This window comes from Helianthus annuus, chromosome 11 (genome assembly GCF_002127325.2).
Source record: "Helianthus annuus cultivar XRQ/B chromosome 11, HanXRQr2.0-SUNRISE, whole genome shotgun sequence".
Lineage (NCBI taxonomy): Eukaryota > Viridiplantae > Streptophyta > Magnoliopsida > Asterales > Asteraceae > Helianthus > Helianthus annuus.
In genome coordinates, this window is record NC_035443.2 from 20,502,816 (window position 1) to 20,525,987 (window position 23,172).

A 23,172-nucleotide genomic window follows, 5' to 3' on the forward strand; every position below is an offset into this window, starting at 1 on the left:
TAGGTTATACTTGACAGTTGACTATATGTACATATATGTACTGTTTTATTAAGTTGTTTATACAAAAGTACATATGTGTATAATACACTGGTTCAAGTTATGTACAGATGTGCAGTGTATTAACTTTGGTTATACTTTTGGCAACTCTTATTGCAAAGTCTTCAGCCACTCATTAAAAGGGTGCAAACATCGGCCTAGATCTGATGAAGAACTGAATGTTGTGGCTCCGGATTCAACTCCTGTTTCTAACTCAGCCAGTGTTCCCAAGGGTAAGCATGGCTCCCATAGTGTGCAAAGTTTTCTTTCTTACAAACAAAACAAGATCTAAACCGACAATCGCATAGTAAAACTATTGATAACGAAGGATTTGAAACTGTGGTAAACAAGAAAAAAAGGGTTGCTCCCAACCATGTGATTCGCACCCCAAAACAGCCTTTAAACCCTATGGGATTGGCTGCCCAAAGACCCAAAACCTTGTCGAAAAAGAGTAGTACAGGTTTTAATTTTAATCGAGCTGTCCAGGGGTTGGGCCAACCAAAGGCTGCTGGTATTCAACATATAAAACCTCCTGTAGTGGCTAAGCAGGCTGCTGTTAACCAGCCTCCTCTAGATTCAAACAGGTTTGCAGCTAAGTATGCCATTGTACATACATGGTTAATGGTTAACATGTTGTACCATTGAACAACTAAGTATGCCATGGCCTTCGATATAAAAGGTAAATGTAAAAAAACATCCAACACATCAACTGAATGTAAGTTCACGAACAATTAATGTAACTTAACCTGAAACCAATTAAAAAAATATGTACATTTAAAAGTAAACACAAAGTCTAGCATGAACTCAGTGACAAACTAGTGCACAATATAAGTTTCAATAATAATAACTGGAAGTTGGTAATAATAACAATGACCTATTCGTCACTTTCTACATCAGTTTCTTCTTGGTCATCCTCGTCTATTGCACAATAAAATCTCTAATAACAACAATTTGTTGTCCATGCTATGAACGCTGTATAGAAGAGCATCTCTACGCCACCGTGTTTCAACATACTTCACAAGAATCTTATGTAAACTCTCCTCGAGTACTTTACAGCTACATGGGTCTGTAAGATACAAACACACAAAAATCAGATCAATTTACACACAACGGCTAATGTACATATTTGTATATACATTAGTATTTCACAAACCAAAACATTCCAAAAATCAATTTTTACTATACACTGAGACCTATTCAGTCGTTAAACAACCATTGGTATCATTGAAAAGTCACATAGTACTAGGGGTGTTCATGAGCCGATCCGATCCGATCGAGGGTCTGCTCATGCTCGGATTGAATTACAACCGATCCGATCCGAGCGGATCAAATTTGCAAAACCGAGCGCAAAAGTGATGCTCATGCTCGGATTGAATTTGAATCGATCGGCTCGGTTTCGCTCGGTTTTTATCAAATCCTAAAAAAAATCGAGCGGATCGTTTTCGCTCGGTTTTGCTCGATTGAATGATAAGGCTTCTTTCAACAAAAACAAATTTTAACTTAATTAAAAGATGTCCAACACTTTACTAACAAAAGCAATACATAACTCAAATCATGATTCTAAAAATGTTTTTAACAATATCAAGAAGCATAAAATAAAGTGTGACTGCGGCGATATGAATATGATATAAGTAAAATTGTTTTAGGAATAAGATTTAGGGTTAGATTTCCATATTAAATATTAAGTTGGGCTAATATTATTTGGGCTTTTAAGTTTTTTTGGGCTATTATATTTTTTGGGGTTTTTAATCTATAAAATCTATAATATATATATATATATATATATTAATTATTAATAAAAATAATTCAAGCGAAACCGAGCGATCGACGAGCGAGCAGAGCTTTGCTCATGCTCGGATTGAATTTGAATCGAACCGATCCGATCGGCTCATTTACAAACCGAGCGGGAATCGAACGAGCATTTTTCGAGCATTTTTCGAGCGATCCTTGAGCAATCTTCGATCGTCGAGCAGTTTGGACAGCCCTACATAGTACATAGGAAAACAAAAATACCTCTCAGCAAATGCATAGCAATATACGTATGTGTATTTGAAAAACATTACCATTTGATATATCAGTTTATACTATACAACAAAACCTACAAACACAATGTAGCTTTCACGAGTATAAAAGCTAGAAAAAATCATACAGCTGATTATTCATAAACCAGCGTAACCGGATACACATCTAGTAAGCGTATATACAAAGATGTTTTAAAAATATACCTTGCTGATAAATGGATGTTACATACACAAGGTCTTCTCCTGCTCGTTCGGGGCTACGAGGAATAACCAAATTGGCTGAAACTACAGGCTGTTCGTTTATGTCTGTCATAATTTTAAAAACTTTAGTAATATAAAAAAGAATGATTCGAAGATGATTATGGTATGCAGATTGATGATCTGGAATAAGATGAAGAATGATTTGATAAAAAACGGATGCAATTGTTTTTCTTGTTGAATTGAATTCGAATACAGGATCTCGTGGTAGCAAGATTATAGGGGTGGTTAGAATTATAGGATAACTGAATATGATTAATAAAAAAGAAAATTATATTAAAACTATAAATGTCAAATGACAATCCTACCCTTATATTTAAGAAGATCTGTGGCCAGGATTTGTTCGTTTTGTTCACAAATAGGGAAGTGTTCATAAATGAACCTAACTCTCTCTCTCTCTCTCTCTCTATATATATATATATATATATATATATTGTTGACGATGGATGGTGAATAGTAATTTTATTTTTAAAATAATATATAGTTTTTTATTATCTAATATATTATAATAGTTTATTATTATATTTACTTTAATAACATGTTTTTCTTTTTTTTAAACATATATTTCCGTTACCTTTTTTAAATAATTGTTTTTTGTTTTCTTTTTTGAACATATATTAATTTATCGATTAATTTGATACTTCTTTAATAATTTACGTTTGAAGTGGTAAAATGAAAGGGTTTTTCGTTTGACTTTGTGCGTTTGCAAGTGTTTGACCACTGTAGGTTTGAATTTCCAAATGAAGGTGGTGGACCTATAAATACCACCCTTAGGTCATTTGAAAGTTTAAAGGTTTTAGATTCGAGAAACTGGGTAATACCACACCAACAAAAATGATTATCAATGTCATCGTAATCACAACCTGCTTTCTCACAGTCCTTTATTGAATATTCTGCTAAGGGACTCACATCAGTATGTTCATTTTTTGCACCTGAAACTTCAAAAATTAAATATTGATAAAGATGTTTTTTTTTCTGAATTGGGACATAATAGAATGGTTGAAACAACAGAACTTACACTGAAAAGACATCAAAAGCACAAGAAAACTGATAAATAATATGATAACATGAGATTCTTTAACATTTGCCATTGTATCACCAGTCAATGAAATGATAAAAATATAATGCCTTAGTGGAGATATAGCTCTATTTATAGTCAATATTTCAAAGCGTAACACACATATGTTTGTAAAGATTTACGTGTGGGTCTCTACCCACATCCATGTTGTGTTTGTTAGAATAAAAAAAATATATGTATTGGTGGGATGATATATATTTGTGAAATTTTTAGTAGGAATAATGGATTTTAATAATCCAAACTATTGTCCGTGGCCGGCAACGGTCCCAACTTTAAAAATTCCCACTAGCGTCCTTTCTTTTCACATATTGGTCTTCAATGGACCCTGACTAACAGAACCCTGACGCAGTTAGTCTTTGGTCGCCAGGAAAACGTTTTTTTGGTCGAAAAAAAGGATCCTAAAGGTCCGATCTATGGTTACAAACAGGTTTGGGATGAAAAATTTGAGTTTTTCGGCTAAAAAGTTGAGTTTTCCGGCCAAAAAAGGTTTTCCGGCGAAAAAGGAGTTTTTCGGCGACCTTAATAATTGGGACTTTTTATTAGAAATGTTTATAAAGGTGCGTAATAAGGTTACAAAGAGGTTTGAGACGAAAAGGTTGAGTTTTCCGATCAAAATGGAGTTTTCCGGCTAAAAACGTTTTTCCGGCGACCAGAGACTAATGGCGTTAGCGTTCTATTAGTCAGGCTCCATTGAAGGCCAATAAGATGGGACCGCCAGTTGGAATTTTTGAAGTTGGGACCGATGCCGGCCAATGGGGAATAGTTGGGATTATTAAAATCCATTATTCCTGTTTAGTATATTAAATTAGTAAGATTAACCCCACTACGCTGTGGGTTTTCAGTCGATATCTATTTTGGTTCAGTACAACAATCAAAATAAATATGTTTAAAAGATATCGACACATGTTTTACATCAAGCAAAAACCATAAAAATAAATTGGAATTGGATAGCAGGACAGACTGATTTTAAATTAATTGTAAATGAAAACGTAAACGTTATCATAAGTATAACTTTAATGAAAAAGGAAACCTAAAACTAAAACACTAAACATAAAAAAGTAAAATAAATAAAAATAATAAAGTCCAGAAAAAAAATCAAGAAAGAAACAAAAAATAGCCAATATGATGAAAGCACTATTCACACAATTTGCTTATTGTAATTTACTTCAAAACGTAGACCAACTGAAAACATACATAAAATAAGTAAGAAAATGGATTATATTTGGCCCGACATATTTTCGAAGAAAATTTGCGTCGAATCGTAAACAAACTTGAATTTATACCGGCCCGTTCATAAAAATAAGAACGTAAGAAAATAGTTATGGCGTTGCAGTGGTGTCGAAATGTAAAGTGGCTTGAATTTATAAAAACGTGTTATATTGGACCCAACTTATTTATGGAAAAAATAAAATTTACATCAAAACGTTAATAATCTTAAGAATAAGAACATATTATATTTGACCCAATTTATTACGTAGAAAAATTTATGTCTAAACGTAAATCAATTTGAATTTATATCAACACGTATATAAAATATATATGAAAACTGGATTACAAAGTTTTTAGAAAGTTAAGGGGTTGTAATTGTAAATACTATATTTTAATCGTATGTTTTATCAAGTATAATGATATTAATTTATAAACTAAAAATCAGATTGCAAAAATCAATTCGTATTCCTCCCTAAAAGTTTTGAGGAAAATATTGTATTATAATATATATATATATATATATATATATATATATATATATATATATATATTGTTGACGAGATTGATCTAGGGCTCCGTAACGAATGTCAAGGCTCTTCCTGACTCAGTTCGTTGGAGTTCTGTCTTGTGTTGTACGCCTAATGTGATTTGGGCTATCTTACTAACACGTGTGCATTGTTTATTTTTAATAGATTATAATCAGGAACACCAATAGGAAGCTATATATTTACCTAAGTCTACAATGTGAATCATTCTCTTTTTCTACCAAACTGTTTTACAAAACCTCAAATATTTTAATTATACTTAACAGTGATTGAGTCTTTGTATTCTACAATTGCTGCCGGTATTATGGGGTTTTGCATACATTACGTCACCTTCACAATTGGACAATGGGTTAGCCAATGTGTGATATGACTATAGCCACAGATCCGGTCAAGTGGCAAGTACTGAATGAGCATATTGGTAGATATAAACATTGTAATCGCTCTCAATACTGTAAAGTTATAAAAGCTTATTTTGATTAAACTGGGATGCACTCGCCAGTATTTCTTGCTGATAAAACCTTTTTAAAACGCGTTTCAGGTAACTTAATGTGAAGCTATAAGAAGCCAGCTATAAAGCACTGAAAGTTTAAAGAAGTGGCTATAAAAGTTACCTAAATAAAAAGGAGTTTATGTTTTCAATAATTAGGGTTTATCCCTATAATTGCATTGTGAATGAAACTTGGGTTTTATCCCATTTATTTATTATAAAAGTTTGGTGTCTTGAAACTCTGAAACTATTTCCTAACTACGGTCCTGATGTTTAAATTCTGCTGTCAAATTAATAAACACCGATACCACTTGACTGGTTCGCGGCTTTCGCTCCCGGGGTAGGGGTCGGGGGCTGCGACAGAAGGTGGTATCAGAGCCAAAGGCACTGGTTTAAGCCGATTAGGTGTTCTGTTAATACCTAAATTTTAACCAATTGTGTTAGGAAATAACTTATGTGATTATGTGTGTATATATATATATATATATATTATTTTGTGTTATTTGACAATTTGTTAGTTTACATTATGAGTGAGCAAGGTACATCTGACGCTTACCGTTAATTGCCTAATTCCCCAAAGAATGAAGGAACCTCATCCCAGCCTACCTCAGGCTACTCAGCTGATTATGAGGAAGGAATCTTTATCTTTAAGTCCCAGTCTGAGGAACCATTCCCCCCAAAAAAGAGAGGATAGTTTGGTAGAGGAGCGCATGAAAGAAGGAAAAGAATGAAAAGACTCGAACAAAAGCGAGCGATAGCAAAAGCCAATAGAGAAATGAATGCCCAAACCCAGGAAACTAATAGACCATTATGGGAGGAGGAGCTTGATAGGCAGTTAGCTGATTTTCATATGTTAGCGGATACAACAGCAAACCTAAATCTGAACCAAGTAGCTGAACCAGAACTTCTACCCTTATTCCCCAACCAACAAATGGAACTAGGAGAACCAATTCCCCATCCCAGCATTCGACCCCAATGAGATCCCTAGAATTCCCGCACCAATCCCTTTAAACTATGACCCGTGGTGGGATGACAACAGGTCATTTCAGGAACTATTAAACAACCCATACCCTTACGAAGAAACCATACCACGTTACCTTGACCTAGTGCCAGCCCCTATGCCACTGATGACCCCCGAAAATGTGCAGGAACTTCGCCAGTATGGCGAAGAGTTAGTTGAAGAGGGAAACATGATCCGTCAGATAGGAGAGAAACTCGTCTGGAAGTATGACGAGCGTGAGATGCAGTACTAGACAAGGCAACACCTAGTATACTATATATATGTGTGTAATTTGTTTACTTTGATAAAGATAAAAAAATAATAGTAAAATATCAACTAAAATAGATAGACGAAAATACCTATCGATGCATAATTATTTCTGTGTTTAATTTTCAGTTGTAATTTGTAATCGATGCATATATATATATATATATATATATATATATATATATATATATATATATATATATAAAGAGTAAGTCGCAATGCTCGATGTTTTTGATCAATCTGCTTGTGTGATTGTTCATATTAAATCTTATTCTATAATGTTAATACCTGATAAATGTTTCCAATTCAGATGTCGAACGAAGTAAATCAGGAAAACCAGAATAACAATAATAACGAGAACCAAGTGAATAAAAGTGCCTTCGAACATATTGTAACACAAGGAATTATAGATGTTATGCCATATATTATCAAAACTGTTAAAGAAGAAGAAAATAATAATTCTGTAATTGGAAGTAAACGTCAAATTGCTGAACCAAGTCACAGTGTGAACGAAACTCACAGACCATTGATCCAAGCTCCAATTCCAAAAAGAAGAAGAACCATCTCATATGGTTGTTCTTATAAAAAATTCTTGGCTTGCAAACCAATAGAATTCTCAGGCAACGAAGGAGCCATTTCAGCCTTGCGCTGGATAGAAAAGACAGAAGCAGTCTTAAAAATAAGTAAATGCGCAGATGAAGATAAGATTATGATTGCTTCTAATCTTTTTAAGAATGTAGCCTTAGAGTGGTGGAATACCATTCTCCAGTCTAGAGGAAGTGACAGAGTTTAAAATATGGAATGTACTAACTTTAAAGAGATAGTTGAAAGGAAATTATGTCCTCCTCATGAAAAGGAAGAAATTGCCAATAAGTTCCTAAATCTTAAAATGACTGGAATAGACTGCAGGGAGTACACTACCATATTCTTTGAATATGCTAGGATAGTACCAACCTTGGCCTCACCAGAGCTAGTGTTAATCTCCCGTTACATCTGGGGATTAATTAGTGAGATCAGACACGTAGTCAAGGCAGCTAGGCCATAAACCATAGAAGAAGCAGTAGAATTGGCCAACACTCTGACTGATGAATTGGTACGTACACAAGAGGAAAACCAGATAAAGAACCTAGCTCAAAGGCTTACCCAAGAATTTTGTTCTGGTAATTCTACCATGGAAAAGGGACAGGTTCTTCTTCTGCACCCTACTTCAAGTTTTGTAAAAAGAAGCATTCAGGAAAGTGTGTTGTGTCCTGCAACTTTTGCAAGTACCCAGGACATAAAGAAGAAGATTGTAGGATGAAGGCTAGTGCCAGAATATGCTACAATTGTGGAGAAGTTGGTTATATCAAACCGAACTGTCCGAAACTAGCTCTAGCAACAACCAACAAAGCTAAGGCAACTGAAGGACCCAAGGAGAAGCTGATCATTCGTGTTTTTACGGTCTATATAAAGCATGTTAACTGCCTGGAAGGGGGTTAGAAGGGTGGTTTGGGTAAAGTTCTTGCCTCGTTCAGTGTATCGATCCTGCGAGGACTTGATTCAAGCTTATGAGGACTTCTCTTGAGGTAGATAACATCAAATCGGGGGAAGTAAGAACGACTTGAATCCCTTATAATAAAATACTATCAAAACTTTAACCCGGCCTTGTGGGACTGGATCCGTGCCGACTAAGAACAATATGGTCGAGGGTAGCGTTGCCTACAAAAGAGGGGCATGCCAGATTTTGCATTAATAACTTACTTAATTATCTTTCAATAATCCGGTCTTGCGGGACTGTATCCCTGCTGACTCAGACCTGTTAGGATCCGAGGCTCTCATAATTGTGTTTGTTTGTGAAACTTGAACTCTTAATAAAAATGAATCGAGATTAAGTGCAGCGGAAATGAACACAAACTTTATAAACACAATTCAGGAAGAAAATAGTTTTGATAAATACATGCTTTTCATTAAGTCGAATAATTACCATACAAATCAAAAGATTACAGAGCATGCTTACAAACTAAACTCCCCCTCAGCCTGATGCTCCAAGGTTGACTGCACAAGATGAAAGGATTGGATCAAAGGAGAAGAACTCACTCAGTCCATCAAATGTAACAGTACATGGTATTGTTCCATTTATAGGCATATCAAACCACTAAAGCATCTCAGCTGACGTCACCATGAAAGTGACATCTAACAACCTGTAACCACTGATACATATAACTACTGCTCAGCTAAACACTGATGCTAATTACAATAGACAAAGTAAACAACTGTTTCTTCATTCCACTGCTTCATTCCAGGCAGGGCTTTGGTCTTCAGCAGTACTTGACTTGAGGTAGTAGATTAAGCAGGACTTTGTTCTTCAGCAGTTGTACACGAGCAGTGCTTTAGTGGACAGCAGTTGTAGTATACTAAAGTGGATGAGGACCATCAGATGTTATAACCACTTTCAAGGGGAAAGTCTAATGCAAACAGCTACTTATGATGAATCCACTGATGTGAACCAGTTTTGGCTTTCATTATCTGTTCCTCTAGTAGGGTTCAATCCCAACAATCTCCCCTTGGAACAGATAATGCCAAAACACTTCATTATTTTGGATCTTTATTTTCTCATCAGAATTTCTCTAACTTGACTTTTAAATTCTTGTTCAAAATCCAGAGAACTTGTATCACCCTCATCCCTACACAGTGTAAGCTCAAGAAGATCTTGTAGATCTTCAACACCCAGGCCTAGTGCTTGATCCCTTGATATATGCTTAACTTCTCCATTGGATCTGATCAGGGTCAACATGGGTCTTTTGATCAGACATCCATTTTAGTATTGTTGAACTCAATGGGTTTCTTGGGAGAGGTTTACAGATGAGTTAGGAGATACTGGCCTTGTGAAGACTTGTGAATTTTCAGCAGACATTTGTTTGAAAGCCATTTTTATGACATCATTTGCTGCAGCTATATCTTCTGCAGTCTCTTTTTCAATCAGCTCTTGTCTCTTCTTTTGATCTAGCTCAATGGCTGTCATGTCTACTGAAGTGTTTGGTGATTCAGGTTGGTTCAATACCTTTTTGACAAGGTTTTGAAGTTTTGCTGAGCTATCTTCTTTTAAATCCATTTTCTTGATGGCTTCTGTAAAGTACTCAGCTTCCTTTTCCTTTTCTTCTTCATTAGTCAACAGTTTCCCTTCTTCTTGGTTTATCACAATGATAGGGGTATCTGCTGATGTGAACAGTGGTTTAGGATCAATGACCTGTTTTGGCTCTTTGTGTTCAGGCTTCTTTGGTAAATTAGGATCTGTCATTTTCCTTCTTTTTAGCCTTTCATAAGCCTCATCTGTATACTGCTTTGTCCATTTTGCTATGGCTTTAGCAGTATCTACCTTTGCATCCACCAACTCCTCCTTCTTTCTTTTGTATTCTGAAGTAAGTTTATCATTGGCCTGCTTGTATTTGCTCCAGTTTGGAGCTGTTCTTTTCTTACTAGGATCATTCTTGATTCTCTTGATCTTGTTTACCTCATGCTTTAGTGCAATGAGTGGCCATTCACTGAATTGTTCCTCTTTAGCTGAATAGAACTTTTCTTTCATGATGAATTCAAGAAACTCCTTTCTCATTACCTTTTGTAGGGCAGCATCAGGTGGCATATTTGACATGTCTTTGCTCAGGTCTTTTGCATAATCTTCCATTTGTTTGACCTTAGTGAGTAAAAACTCCATTATCTCAGAAATGGCTTTATCACCTTGATCTTTGCATTCAATTCTAGCCCTTATATCTGCTTGCCTGGCTTTGAGTTTTAGATACTCACTCATGTTTAATGGATTCCTGAAGCCAATAAGAGAAGGAAATCTTCTTTCCCATGGATCATCTATCGTATAAAATTGTTTCATTTCATCCTTTACAGCTTCCAATTCTAGTGGATATCTTTCAGGAACAGATTCAATTCTAGTGGAGGATATTGGAGTAGGTGCTGGTATATCATCAGCATGTTTTTGAGATTTCCTTTTTCTAGAATACACCCTTTTAGGAGAAGGTGTTTTTGAATCAGTTTGTGGCACAAAAGGAACCATGGCTTTTGATGTGATAGGTGATTGACTAACAGCTGTTGAAACAACTGGTGTTTCAACCACTGTTGTCATTACAACAGATGTTGTAACATCTACAACAGATGTTGTAACATCTGATGTCTTCTTCTTTTGAGCAGGTGGTGATTTGATGGGTGGTGATGTAGTTGAAATGATGGCTTTTGGTGATGAGATGATTTTAGGGGAAGGTAGAGCAGTGGTTGTGGTGTGTGTTGGAGTGGTGTGTGTTGGAATGATGGTTTTAACAGCTGCTGAAACCACTGAAGTATCAACAGTTGTTGAGACAGCAGGAGTTCCAACAACTGTTTGGGTAGAGGGTTTAGAAGCCTGCTTTTCTTTTTCACCTTCAACATAGAGGCCATCATCTATTCCCTTTTTCTTTAATTCCTTAATTTTCTCCCCCTTTTTGGCATTATCTGGAGAAAATTGATCAATTAAAAGAACATTTGAATGAGCAGTGGCAGTAGCTTTAAACATTTGGCCTTTTATAGCCTTGATGTCTGCTTGTGTGTTTCTAAACCTTGACTCAATCATGTTTCTCAATTCTTGCACATATATTGCATGTTGCTGATCTGCCATTTGTCTTTGTTTTTTGAGCAGGGGTTGAAATAAATTCCATAGCTCATTTGCAGCAGGTGCAGGTTGTGCAGGTGCTTGAGCTGGAACAACAGTGGATTGTGCATTTTGAGCTTTTAACAGCTGTTGCACCATATCCTTTATTTCAGCAACAAATGTTTCAAGGTTGTCAATTCTCCCCGTTAATTCCTGATATTGTAAATCATCACTCAATTTAATAGGATCATCTGATTCCCCACCAGTAGTGGTTGTACCAATGTGTGACTTAGGAACTGAGTTCCAAAAATCATTCATTGATGCCCCTTGTTCTCGGTACTGGGGTCTTCTTCCTTCAGCACTTGATAGCCTTTTTGAAGGTACCAGTGGTCCTAACAAACTCACTGGTGGTTCTCAGAGGTGCTATAGAAGGAATTGCCTTCAAGGGAGTCTTATTAATGTAACCACTGTCCAAGTGTAATCCAGTGGGTTCGACACTTGTAGTGGCTGCTCCACTTGAACTACTGTCAGGAATTACTTGTAATTCCTGTAGTGTAACCTCCTCAAATGTTGTTGGGATAGCAGAGGTACAAGTATCAGACCCAGTCACTTGTGGGAGTATACTCTCAGTAATAGGTGATTGAGAGGAACTGGTTTGTGTCTGAGCTATATCAACTGCATGCAACAAATGTATTATTGCAACAAATGTATTATGGATTGTGGTAGTGTGAGAGGTGAAGATAAGGGTTTGAAAGAGACATGTCCTTGGGATCAGGACTGAGGAAGATGGATCCGATTGGGTCCAGAGCTTCATATTGTGGGGTCCCGGTGTTTACAACCTGATCCTTTTGTGAGGATGTAGGAGGAGTTTGAGGCAAAGGTGGAGATCTTTCTTCCATCTACTGTGAGGAAGTAGCAGCATTGGTTGTGAGTGACATTTGTGTTGTCACTGGCAGTGGCTCTGGGATCTCATCTTCCAGAGTTGCCTTTGTTTTGGGTTTAGGGGGCTTTCTGGATGTTTTCTTTTTGGTCTTTTTAGTGATGGCAGGTGTGGGTTTCAAAGTAGTGGTTGTGCTGCTATAATCACCTTGAGCAGTGGGCTCAGCAGCTGATACCTGAGGAGCAGTGGTAGCTGCTAAATTCTGCTCAGGCACCTCTACTTTTGCTTTTGAAGGTGTTAACATTCTAGAGAATGTTTCAGGTATTAAACCGTTTATTTGAAAATAAACACCTTGTTTGAGCAAATTTTCATTTCCCTTTCCAAATTTTTGTTTGAAATAGTAGCTTAGAAACCTTGGAAAAAGCAGAAATGCTTTGCTATCAACATTTTTCACTAAATCATCAAAGATCTCCTGGGAATAGTTATAATTTTCATTATGTAAAATGGCATAACCCAGACATTGGATCTTTAATGGTATTTCATTAAAAGCAGTTGTTTTATTTGAAACACACATCAAAAGAGTGTGAAATAAAAACCTAGGTGCAGAAGGGGAGAAACCTTTTTGTAAGGTATCTCTTTTTTGTTGTTCTGCATACCCCCTTCCCAGAAAATCAGTTTTCAACTCGCTATTAGAAAAAGAAGTTTTACCTTGCTGATCATCGAGTTTAAAGACTTCTGAGATGGATTGCGGAGTAATTTGAATTGTTTTACCCTGTATTGAAGAGTTGATGGCTATGACATTCTCGCCTTGTTTGTCAAGGGTAGCATTTTTCCAAAACCCTCTCTGGGTTTGTTGATAGATTGGAGCAATTGCTGTTAACAAAGTTTTGTACTTTGATGCAGACATGATGTCGATGATGGTATCGAAAGTGTTGGTGGTAGTGGGTTTTGTGAGTAGACCCAAGTAATTGTGAGGGGATTTGTATGGGATTTCAATGGGTTCAGCGGCCATTTGAGTGACCTCTTTGGAAGATGAGGATGATTTTGATTTTGATTTTGTCATTTTGATGAAAAAGAACGAAGGATGATTTGAGATGGAAGGTTAGAAACTGCTTTGAGAAGAGAACTTTGGAATTCAATTCGACAGTGTAGAAACCTGTTTGGGGTTTTGGTCAGGGTTTTATTTAGGGAAAAAGTGAATACTGATGTGGCAGCGGTTATTATGATCTGATAGCTAGAAACTGAACACGTGTCAACCTCTGATAAAAGGATGAATAATGGAGGACAGTTGTTTTGAGAGCCACTGATGAAATAAACATCAGTGGTTACAACGGTAACAAATGAAACAGTGGGTGATTTTCACTATCAGTGGATAGTACATTAGTGGATAAGACACTAATTTTGAACAACAGGGCTTATCAAGTATATGAGAGGACAGAGGTTGACTTTCAGCAGTGGACAGTGTTTAGGAAACAAATGTTTGAATAGAACAGTAGTTAAGAAACAGAGGTATAGCTTTTGACAAAAGATTTTAGCATCTGCTGCTCAGATGAAGAGAATGATTTTGTCTTGTGTTACCACAATATCATGTCCAACATCTGTTGATAGTGATTTGTGAAGTGTCTGCATGAATGCTATGCTTAACAACATACATTTCAGATGCACATTGTCAGGTTTAATATGTCAGCAGATTTTACAGGAATTGGTATTCAAGGTTTTGCCACATGTCTATTTCCAGATTTGTAACTTTTATAAATTCCTGACAGTGGTTTAGTACCCCAGATGATAAAAACTCTTTTACAATGGTTACTCATTTTGAGTCAAAATCCTTAATTATGACATGAGTATCCAAATATTTTAAGGTCTGTTAGCAGTCAATTTTTGATCTGTGTTAAAATAAAACTTGAATTTAACATGACCTTGACGCTTGTACCATTACCTTTTGATCTGTTTTTAAGGATAGTATCTGGAAAAAAATATACATCCTGACAGGGGATTGAAACTTTTATCATCAAAAATAGATAAAAGTACAAAATATATCATTCTAAAAAAAAAAGAATAATATATCCTGTTTTATTTAGAAGAACCTTTTCAAGAAAAATAATTGAAGGTTATTCTGAAAACAACATCAAAAAGAATCTGGTATATATTCAATAAAGACACATGGTCACATCATTCTTCAAGTTTTAAGAAAGTAGTCAATGATGATAACTGTTTGAGATCTCTTCCTTGTTAATTAATTGCAAAAATGAGGAGACATGTACACATAAGTTTTGAAAGTCCTGTCATAGACTTTGTTACCATGTGATGACCCTGAAAAACTTGCCTAGTCCTCTTTTGAATTGAATCACTGGTGACACTATTGTTACCTGAACTTCCCTGAATCAATAAATGCACACATCTGCTTGATAACCATTGTTTACCCAATTTTGAACTCTTAAGTGTTTTTCATTTATACTCTTTTCTTTTGACTTCAAAAGTTTTGAGATAAACACACTTATGAGTTCTGTGATTTTTCTTTTTCCCTTTTTACCCTTCCCATTCATAAGTACTAAAATACTTACTGGGAGGTGTTTATTGAAGAAATACCTAGACCCAAATCATTTTACAGCAATGTTTGGAGAGACTTTGGACATTTTTGCATATGCTTATGTCAAATCTCACATTACATATGATTTAGTCTATTTTTCATATGATTTTCTTAATGTGTTCTTAACAAAGTTGATTTTGACCCTTTTCAACAGGATACTCAACCTGTTTTTTAACACATAAGATCTAATAACTAAAATTATGATTTCCCTCCTTTTATGTTAACAAAAACACTAATGTTTTTACAAAAATAGGTTTTTGTTAACCAGAGGTTCATACCTTAGTATCAAACATGATTGAAATAGCACAAACTTCATATCAACACTTGAAATCAATTTTGTAAAGGAACTAATTATACCATAGTCATCAGCCATTTTTCAGATCTGAAAACTATAGGTGTTTTGTGTATGATATCACTTGTTATGAGAAGTTTATGTGTCTTATGACATCTTGGTTGTTTTACAGAGTTTTTGAATAATCATTTTGAGCATGATTTCTCGTTACTCTGTTTTTCAACTAAATACAATCAACCTTAGTATCAATGAATTTTGAGCTGAACTGTTATGTCAAATTAACTGTTAGATCGAATTTGACTGTCCAAGCTCTGATACCAATTGTTAGGATCTGAGGCTATCATAATTGTATTTGTTTGTGAAATCTGAACTCTTAATAAAAATGAATCGAGATTAAGTGCAGCGAAAATGAACACAAACTTTATAAACACAATTCAGGAAGAATATAGTTTTGATAAATACATGCTTTTCATTAAGTCGAATGATTACAATGCAAATCAAAATATTACAGAGCATGCTTACAAACTAAACTCCCCCTCAGCCTGATGCTCCAAGGTTGATTGCACAAGATGAAAGGATTGGATCAGAGGAGAAGAACTCACTCAGTCCATCAAATGTAATAGTACAGGGTACTGTTCCATTTATAGGCATATCAAACCACTGAAGCATCTCAGCTGATGTCACCATGAAAGTGACATCTAACAACCTAACAACCTGAAACCACTGATACATATAGCTACTGCTCAGCTAAACACTGATGCTAATTACAATAGACAAAGTAAACAACTGTTTCTTCATTCCACTGCTTCATTCTAGGCAGGGCTTTGGTCTTCAGCAGTACTTGACTTGAGGCAGTAGATTAAGGAGCAACACTTTGTTCTTCAGCAGTTGTCGTACACGAGCAGTGCTTTAGTGGACAGCAATTGTAGTATACTAACAGTGGATGGGGACCATCAGATGTTATAACCACTTTCAACAAGACCAATATGGATGAGGGTAACGTTGTCTCCAAAAGAGGGACATGCCACAATAACTAAAATAATCTCTTAAAAAGCCCAAAGTGCGGAAATCATCAAAGGATACGTAAAGGAGGAGTCAGAACCAAGTGATTCTATCTTGTCTATTGTTTTCACTAACATTTTATTTTATTTTTATTTCTCTTTCATCTTTTTAAACTTACTAATAAATTTTCTCAAATTTTTTGTTAGATTAGACGTCGACGATTGTATTAAAAGCTCTTGTGTCCTTAGACGACCTCGGTATCTTACCATCACTATACTACGCCAACGATAGGTGCACTTGCCCTAACATGTTGTAGAGAGTAATTGTATTGTATCGTGTTCTATAAATTTAAAGCTTGATAACGAGTAAAAAGTGCTAAAAATATACTAAAAATTATACTACACTCGACACACGTCAAACGTGCATATGCACCTCATACTTTAATAATTATAAAACAATCACATTTTAATTATAAAATCTTATGTCAAATTCTCTTTTAAGTTATAATAATTATTACATAAAATACACGACCAATTTAACTTATGACATAAAACTCACATTTTGAAAAATTAAAATATAATATAAACTAGTGTGATTCCTCCGCCCAACGCGGTGAGAACACGACCAATATTGGTTTGATGTTTTTACAGTACCAACACTTGTTATAGCAACCGAAAGAGAAATCCAAAAAGAACAAAGTCATGGTATGCCTAATGGACATCCACACATATTTCACACTGATCAGAAACCATAAAATCGAATAGTGTGCCATTTTTGTTAATACTAATACCGGTACATATGTTGTTCGATCGGAATCAATTCATTTCATCATGCTACCGGTTCACACAAAATATATGCTGGATTGTCGAGTAAAAAATTAAACACAATTATGTATCCATATTTTCCATAATAGTTAATAATCGTAAATTATTAGAGAACTGAATGATGAAGAAACTATAATGTAGAAAGAAAAACATTCTTAAAACAAAATATTTTATTAGCGAAAACACTATTGATGTCATTGTGGTGGCTGATCCATTTTCCTTAGTCATAAGAACCATTGAAAAGAAATAAAGACAGTCTAATAGAGGCTTTGAAGAAAGCTAGGTCCCCTCTTTCAAGAAAGCAAAATGTAGTGGTAAAAATAAAAACAAAGGAATATAAACTATTGCTTCTCATGTTATGAATTAATAGTTATGGACAATGGGTTAAACTGGTCAGCTTGCCAGGTTCGACACGAATCTGACCCCTTTAGCTGAACGGGTTCGCGTGTTCAACTTGAAATTAACCCTTACCCGATTAGACAAAACCTAAACTCGTGATATCATGTTAAGTTCGTGTCGTGTCAGAAATTCACACCCCTACATGCAATAGATGTGGCATAGGACATATTCCATCACAATGTTTAAACCATGACCTCGCGACTATTCGACTAAGAAAACCATCAGCAAATTATGGTAATTATTAATCACTTGTCATACGAAAATGGACTTTTCGTCATTTTGATGTGCAAAACGCTGTTTTACATGTTGATTTGCATGAAACCATGTACTTAACTCAACCCCCATGGGTTTCATTGATCCCCATAAATCGCATCATCTTTGCCTCCTCCATAAGTTCCTGTATGGACTAAAGAAAGCTCCACGCGCTTGGTTTCACAAATTATCAGCACCTGGCTTCAAATGATCTACTACCGACCCCTTTCCATTTATTTACTTTTCCAACGACACTCTCTTTATATGCTTGATGCATGTCCCTCTCAATCTCAGCTCTTTCCTGTGGATCAACTGATCGTTACATGAACCTCATTGGTTTGTTGAACCTCATCTTTTATAATCCCTTTTGATTTTTCATCATGATTAACCGTGATATAAGATGGAGTTCTTTCTTCGCGTGATTTAACCAACACGATTTCTCTCTCGTGTATTTCGGTCAAGGCCACATTTTGATTATCTGTACTATGTTCTTCTAGCGTAAGTTCCCCTTCATAGTAAGAGTCTCCATGCTTATAACCATGTTTGTCATTTGTCTCCTCATGACATGCCCAAACCATTTCAACCTCCCCTCCCCTATCTTATCTGTTATACTATTTGTCCATAATCTTTTTTCATTTTCTATCTCGTCCAACCTAATATGTCTGCACATCTACCTTAGTATCATCATCTTAGTTACCTCCATTGAAGAAACACTAAGACTAAACGGTAGGGTTTAGTCTTATGGGTAGAATGGCCTTGACAAGATGGTTAACCTTTAATCTTTTCTTGATCAGTGACTGGACTTGTTACGAGAATAGACCTGCAAAACAAGAACACCGTGAAGCTCGTTACAAGGAGGAGAGGTGGGGAGGTTCTCCTTTTAACCATCATCCGATGTGAGAATAAGTATTCGTTTAAAGAGAGTAAACGAGTGTGTGTTATTGTGAGAGAGTCAGAGAATCGATCCTTGACCTTTGGTTGAAGGCTGGTATTCATAGCCGAAGAATATGGAGAAGGAGATGGGCTAATGAGTGTTGGGCCAGACGTCGCCAACAAGGAATATCCGCTTAGTCCCCTCTGACACGACATATAGTGTGTGCAATGGTAGAGGGACGTTTGACGCACGATGATTGGTGTTACGTGGCCTTCACAGTGTACTTGTTATCGAGTCTGTCATCAACTGTGAGTGGAGATCATGGAGCAGTGAATGACGCAAGCTAATTAGCTATACGTCCCTATCCTTACGTACTTCTTGTCCTCTACACGATTGACCATCATGAGAATTGTATGGATAGAGCCTGGCGCACGCCGATTGGCTGCAGGCTCCTGCCATCTGTACTATCTGTATTTGTGCTAGCTATCACTGTTGCGTGCGCTCAGATAACGTGCACATAACTGTGGAAGTAGCTAAGTGTTGTTATTTCAGTTCGGGTATGGTCCTCTGTGCGAATAGTTTATAAAGCCTTCCCCAGAATTTAGAACCATACCTCTTCATCCACCCTACCCACTACACATCTAGTTTTACTTGTTCTCATGTATGGATGTGATTACAAAAGTTACTCCAAACTTATCCTAAAATACATGCGTCTTATCCACATCCACACACACACACACACACACACACACACACACATATATATATATATATAGGGAGCCGCTAAAATAAGAACCACCTCCAGTTGTAAGAACCGCGAGAACCACTCCTCACCAATCAGATCTTGCCACTTATGCACTTTCATTTTATATTCTAAAGGGTGTTTTGGTCATTTGCTCACCATGTCAAATCCATCACCTCTCTCCTCTGGCTCTTTTAAAAGTCAGAAGACTTTCTCATTTTTACATGTACTCGAAAATTGAAACACATCTCTTATTCTCTCTCTTGAATTTTATCACCAACATCATCTTCAAGATCTGTTCAAGGGAGGAGGGGACTTTCATTTCTCTCTTAAGAAATCTTTCACCACCTCATCTTCAAGATCTGATGAAGGGAAGGAGGGGGCGGTTCCGGCGGTGGTGAGGAGCGACGGTGAATGGTGGGTGGTGGCCGGGGGTGACGGTGTTGGTTGCTTCCCTTTCCTCTCCGCCGCCCCTTTTTGCGACCGGTGTTTGGTGGTGGTTGCGTTGGGTTTGGTGGCGGACCCCTAGGTCGGTGAAATCAGAGGAGAAAAGGAGTGGCGAGTGGTGGGTGTGTTGGTGAGAAGTGGATGTCGGTGGTGTTGTTGTTCCGCCGGTGGTGCCGGTAAACCCTTTGCCTTCCCTTCCCTTCTTCTCTTTTATCTTGGTGGTGCCGGGTGGTGCCAGATGATGTCGGTGGTGCCGGTGAGTTCTAAATTTTTGATTGTTTGTTTTCTTGCTGGGTTTTGTTTATGAAATGGGTTGATGTGTTTACTGTGTGACGGTTTTGCTGGGTAATCTTTATGAAATGGGTTTGATGGGTTTTTTTTTGGTGGGTTTTCTTTATGAAATGGTTCGATTGGTGGTATCTTCATCTTGATTGTGTTTAGTGGATAATGATTTCGAATCACAACAGTAATTTTGATAGTGATTTCGAATCACAACAGTAATTTTGAATGTTTGGATAGTGATTTTTAGATAGTGATTTTTGGTGATTTTGTGAATTTTTTGAATGTTTGAACATGTTACCTTTTACTGGGTTTTGTTTGAACAGATATCGAAATCAAGGCATGGTTATCTTTTGATTATGTGGGTTCTGATATGGTCGATTTTTGGGCGGCGATGATGAAAAAAAAACGTAAATTTAGATGACAATGGCGCGGCAAGGACGGCGGAGGGTAGGTTTTTGAACCTGCAACCCCATTTTGCAGCCGTTGATTATCGGAAAATCTGAGCCAAAACTTCGTTTTTTTTTTCTAGAATCCACTCGTTCTTTTGAGTTTTGTTTGTTGGGTTTTTATTTTTTTATTTTTCAGGCGTTGATGATGATAACAATATATCTGAGACGCTTCATTAAGTTTGCGATTTCTGGGTCCGTTCGTTTTTGCGTAAAAAAATTTTTGTGAAGAAAAATTAAACCGTAAACTTTTTTACGTCAACCGTAAACTTTTTAACGTAAAAATTTTAGGTAAAACGTAAAAATGTAAATTTTTTTTACTAAAACGAAAAAAACGTTAACGTAAAAAGTAAAACATAAAACTTAAAACGTAAAACTTAAAAAAGTAAAACGTAAAACTTAAAAAAGTAAAACGTAAAAAGCTTACCGTAAAACTTTAAAAAGTAAAACGTAAAACTTAAAACGTAAAAAGTTTTACATAAAACTTAACATTTAAAAACATAAAAAGTTTAACGTAAAAAGGCATGTAAAAAACGGCGTGTTAAACGTAAAAACGTAAAAAATGTTAACGTAAAAAACCGGCGCGTAAAACGTAAAAAATGTTAATGTAAAAAACGTTAACGTAAAAAACCGCCGTGTTAAACGTAAAAACGTAAAAAACGTTGACGTAAAAAACCGGTTCGTAAAACGTAAAAAAACGTTGACGTAAAAAACCGGGACGTAAAACGCAAAAAAACAGCGTGTAAAACGTAAATAACGTTAACGTAAAAAAAACCGGCGCGTAAAACGTAAAAAAACGTTAACGTAAAAAACCGGTTTTGCGTAAAAAACCGGTTTTGCGTAAAAACGGTTTTGTGTAAAACGTAAATAACGTTACGTAATATTTTTTTATTTTTTAAGCGTCGATGATGATAACAATATATCTGAGACGCTTCACCGAGTGTGCGATTTTCTGGGTGCGTTCGGTTTTGCGTAAAAACGGTTTTGTAAAAAAAAAAGTTAAACCGTAAACTTTTACGTAAAACGTAAAACGTAAAACTTAAATTTTTTACGTAAAACGGAAAACGTAAAAAGTTTTTCGTAAAGCGTAAAAAGTTTTAGGTAAAACGTAATTCGTAAATTTTTTTTAGTAAAACGTAAAAAGTTTTACGTTAAACTTAAAACGTTTTTGTAAAAAAAAAGTTATACCGTAAACTTTTTAACGCAAAACGTAATTTTTTTCGTAAGTTATACCGTAAACGTAATTTTTTTCGTAAGTTTTACGTAAAACGTAAAACTTAAAAAGTTTTACGTAAAATGTAAATTTTTTTTCGTAAAACGTAAAAAGTTTTATGTAAAACGTAAAAAGTTTTACGTAAACCGTAAAAAGTATTACGTAAAACGTAAAACGTAAAACATAAAGTTTTTTTAGTAAAACGTAAAAAGTTTTACGTGAAAAAACATCGGAAAAAACGGCGCGTTAAAAAAACGCCGATTGAGAAAAAACGGCGCCTTTAAAAAACGGCGTGGAAAAACGGCGCGTAAAAAACGCGCGCAAAAAAACGGGACGTAAAAAACGTCACGGTAAAACGGGACGCCAAAAACCAGCGCGCAAAAAAATTCGGTTTGTTAAAAAAATGTTAATTTAAAAAAAGATCTTAATAAAAATATTTTTTTAATAAAAAAATATCACAAAATCTGAATTAAAAAAATGATTTTAATAAAAAATTATTATACAAATCTGAATTTAAAAATATTGTTTAACATAAAATTCTTTTTTTTTTAATATAAAGTAATTAATGAATAAGACAAATAGACAATTAAATATAATATATATATAAAGACAAAATAGTGTAATTTTACTATACTACCCTTTTGTATTATAATATTAAAGACATAATAAGACAAAATCTATTTAATATTAATTTTAGTTACTTTAAATCTCATCCATTGATCTCCTTGATCTAAAGGCTAGAAAGTGGTTCTCTCAGTTCTTACAACTGGAGGTGGTTCTCATTTTAGCGGTCCCCTATATATATATATATATATATATATATATATATATATAACTTTCAGAACTCCTAATAAACAATCATTTTATATATAAGTTTTTGTATTTATGATCTTTTTATCATCTATTATATGTATTTCTTTGATTACATAAATGTTAAAAGTAGTTTACATATGTTTAATTGCCAAAATTATATATATGTGTCATAACTAATTACATATATGTAAAAAACTAGTTTACATATGTGTAATTATAAAATTTCATATAAAAATGATAAAATTAATCTTAACATGTATGTAATTGTAAAAATACACATAATAAATTATAAAATTATCCTAAACATAAAAATATATAAATAAAAAGATTGTTTATTAGGAGTTCTGCGATTTCTGTAAATATTTATGGTTCTGAAATGATCGTAGCCCTATATATATATATATATAGGACAAAGATCCGTTAGGAACCACCCTTTATTGCGAGAACCGCGAGAAACAATGTGAACACAACCAAAAATGCCTAAAAATAGCTAAAAAACACACAATTTTTTTTAATAAATTTTTTTGGCTACTAAAAGTAGCGATTTTAACATAAAAAATATTAAATTTTTTTTTTAGATTTTTTTAGGTTTTTTTGGGGGTTTAG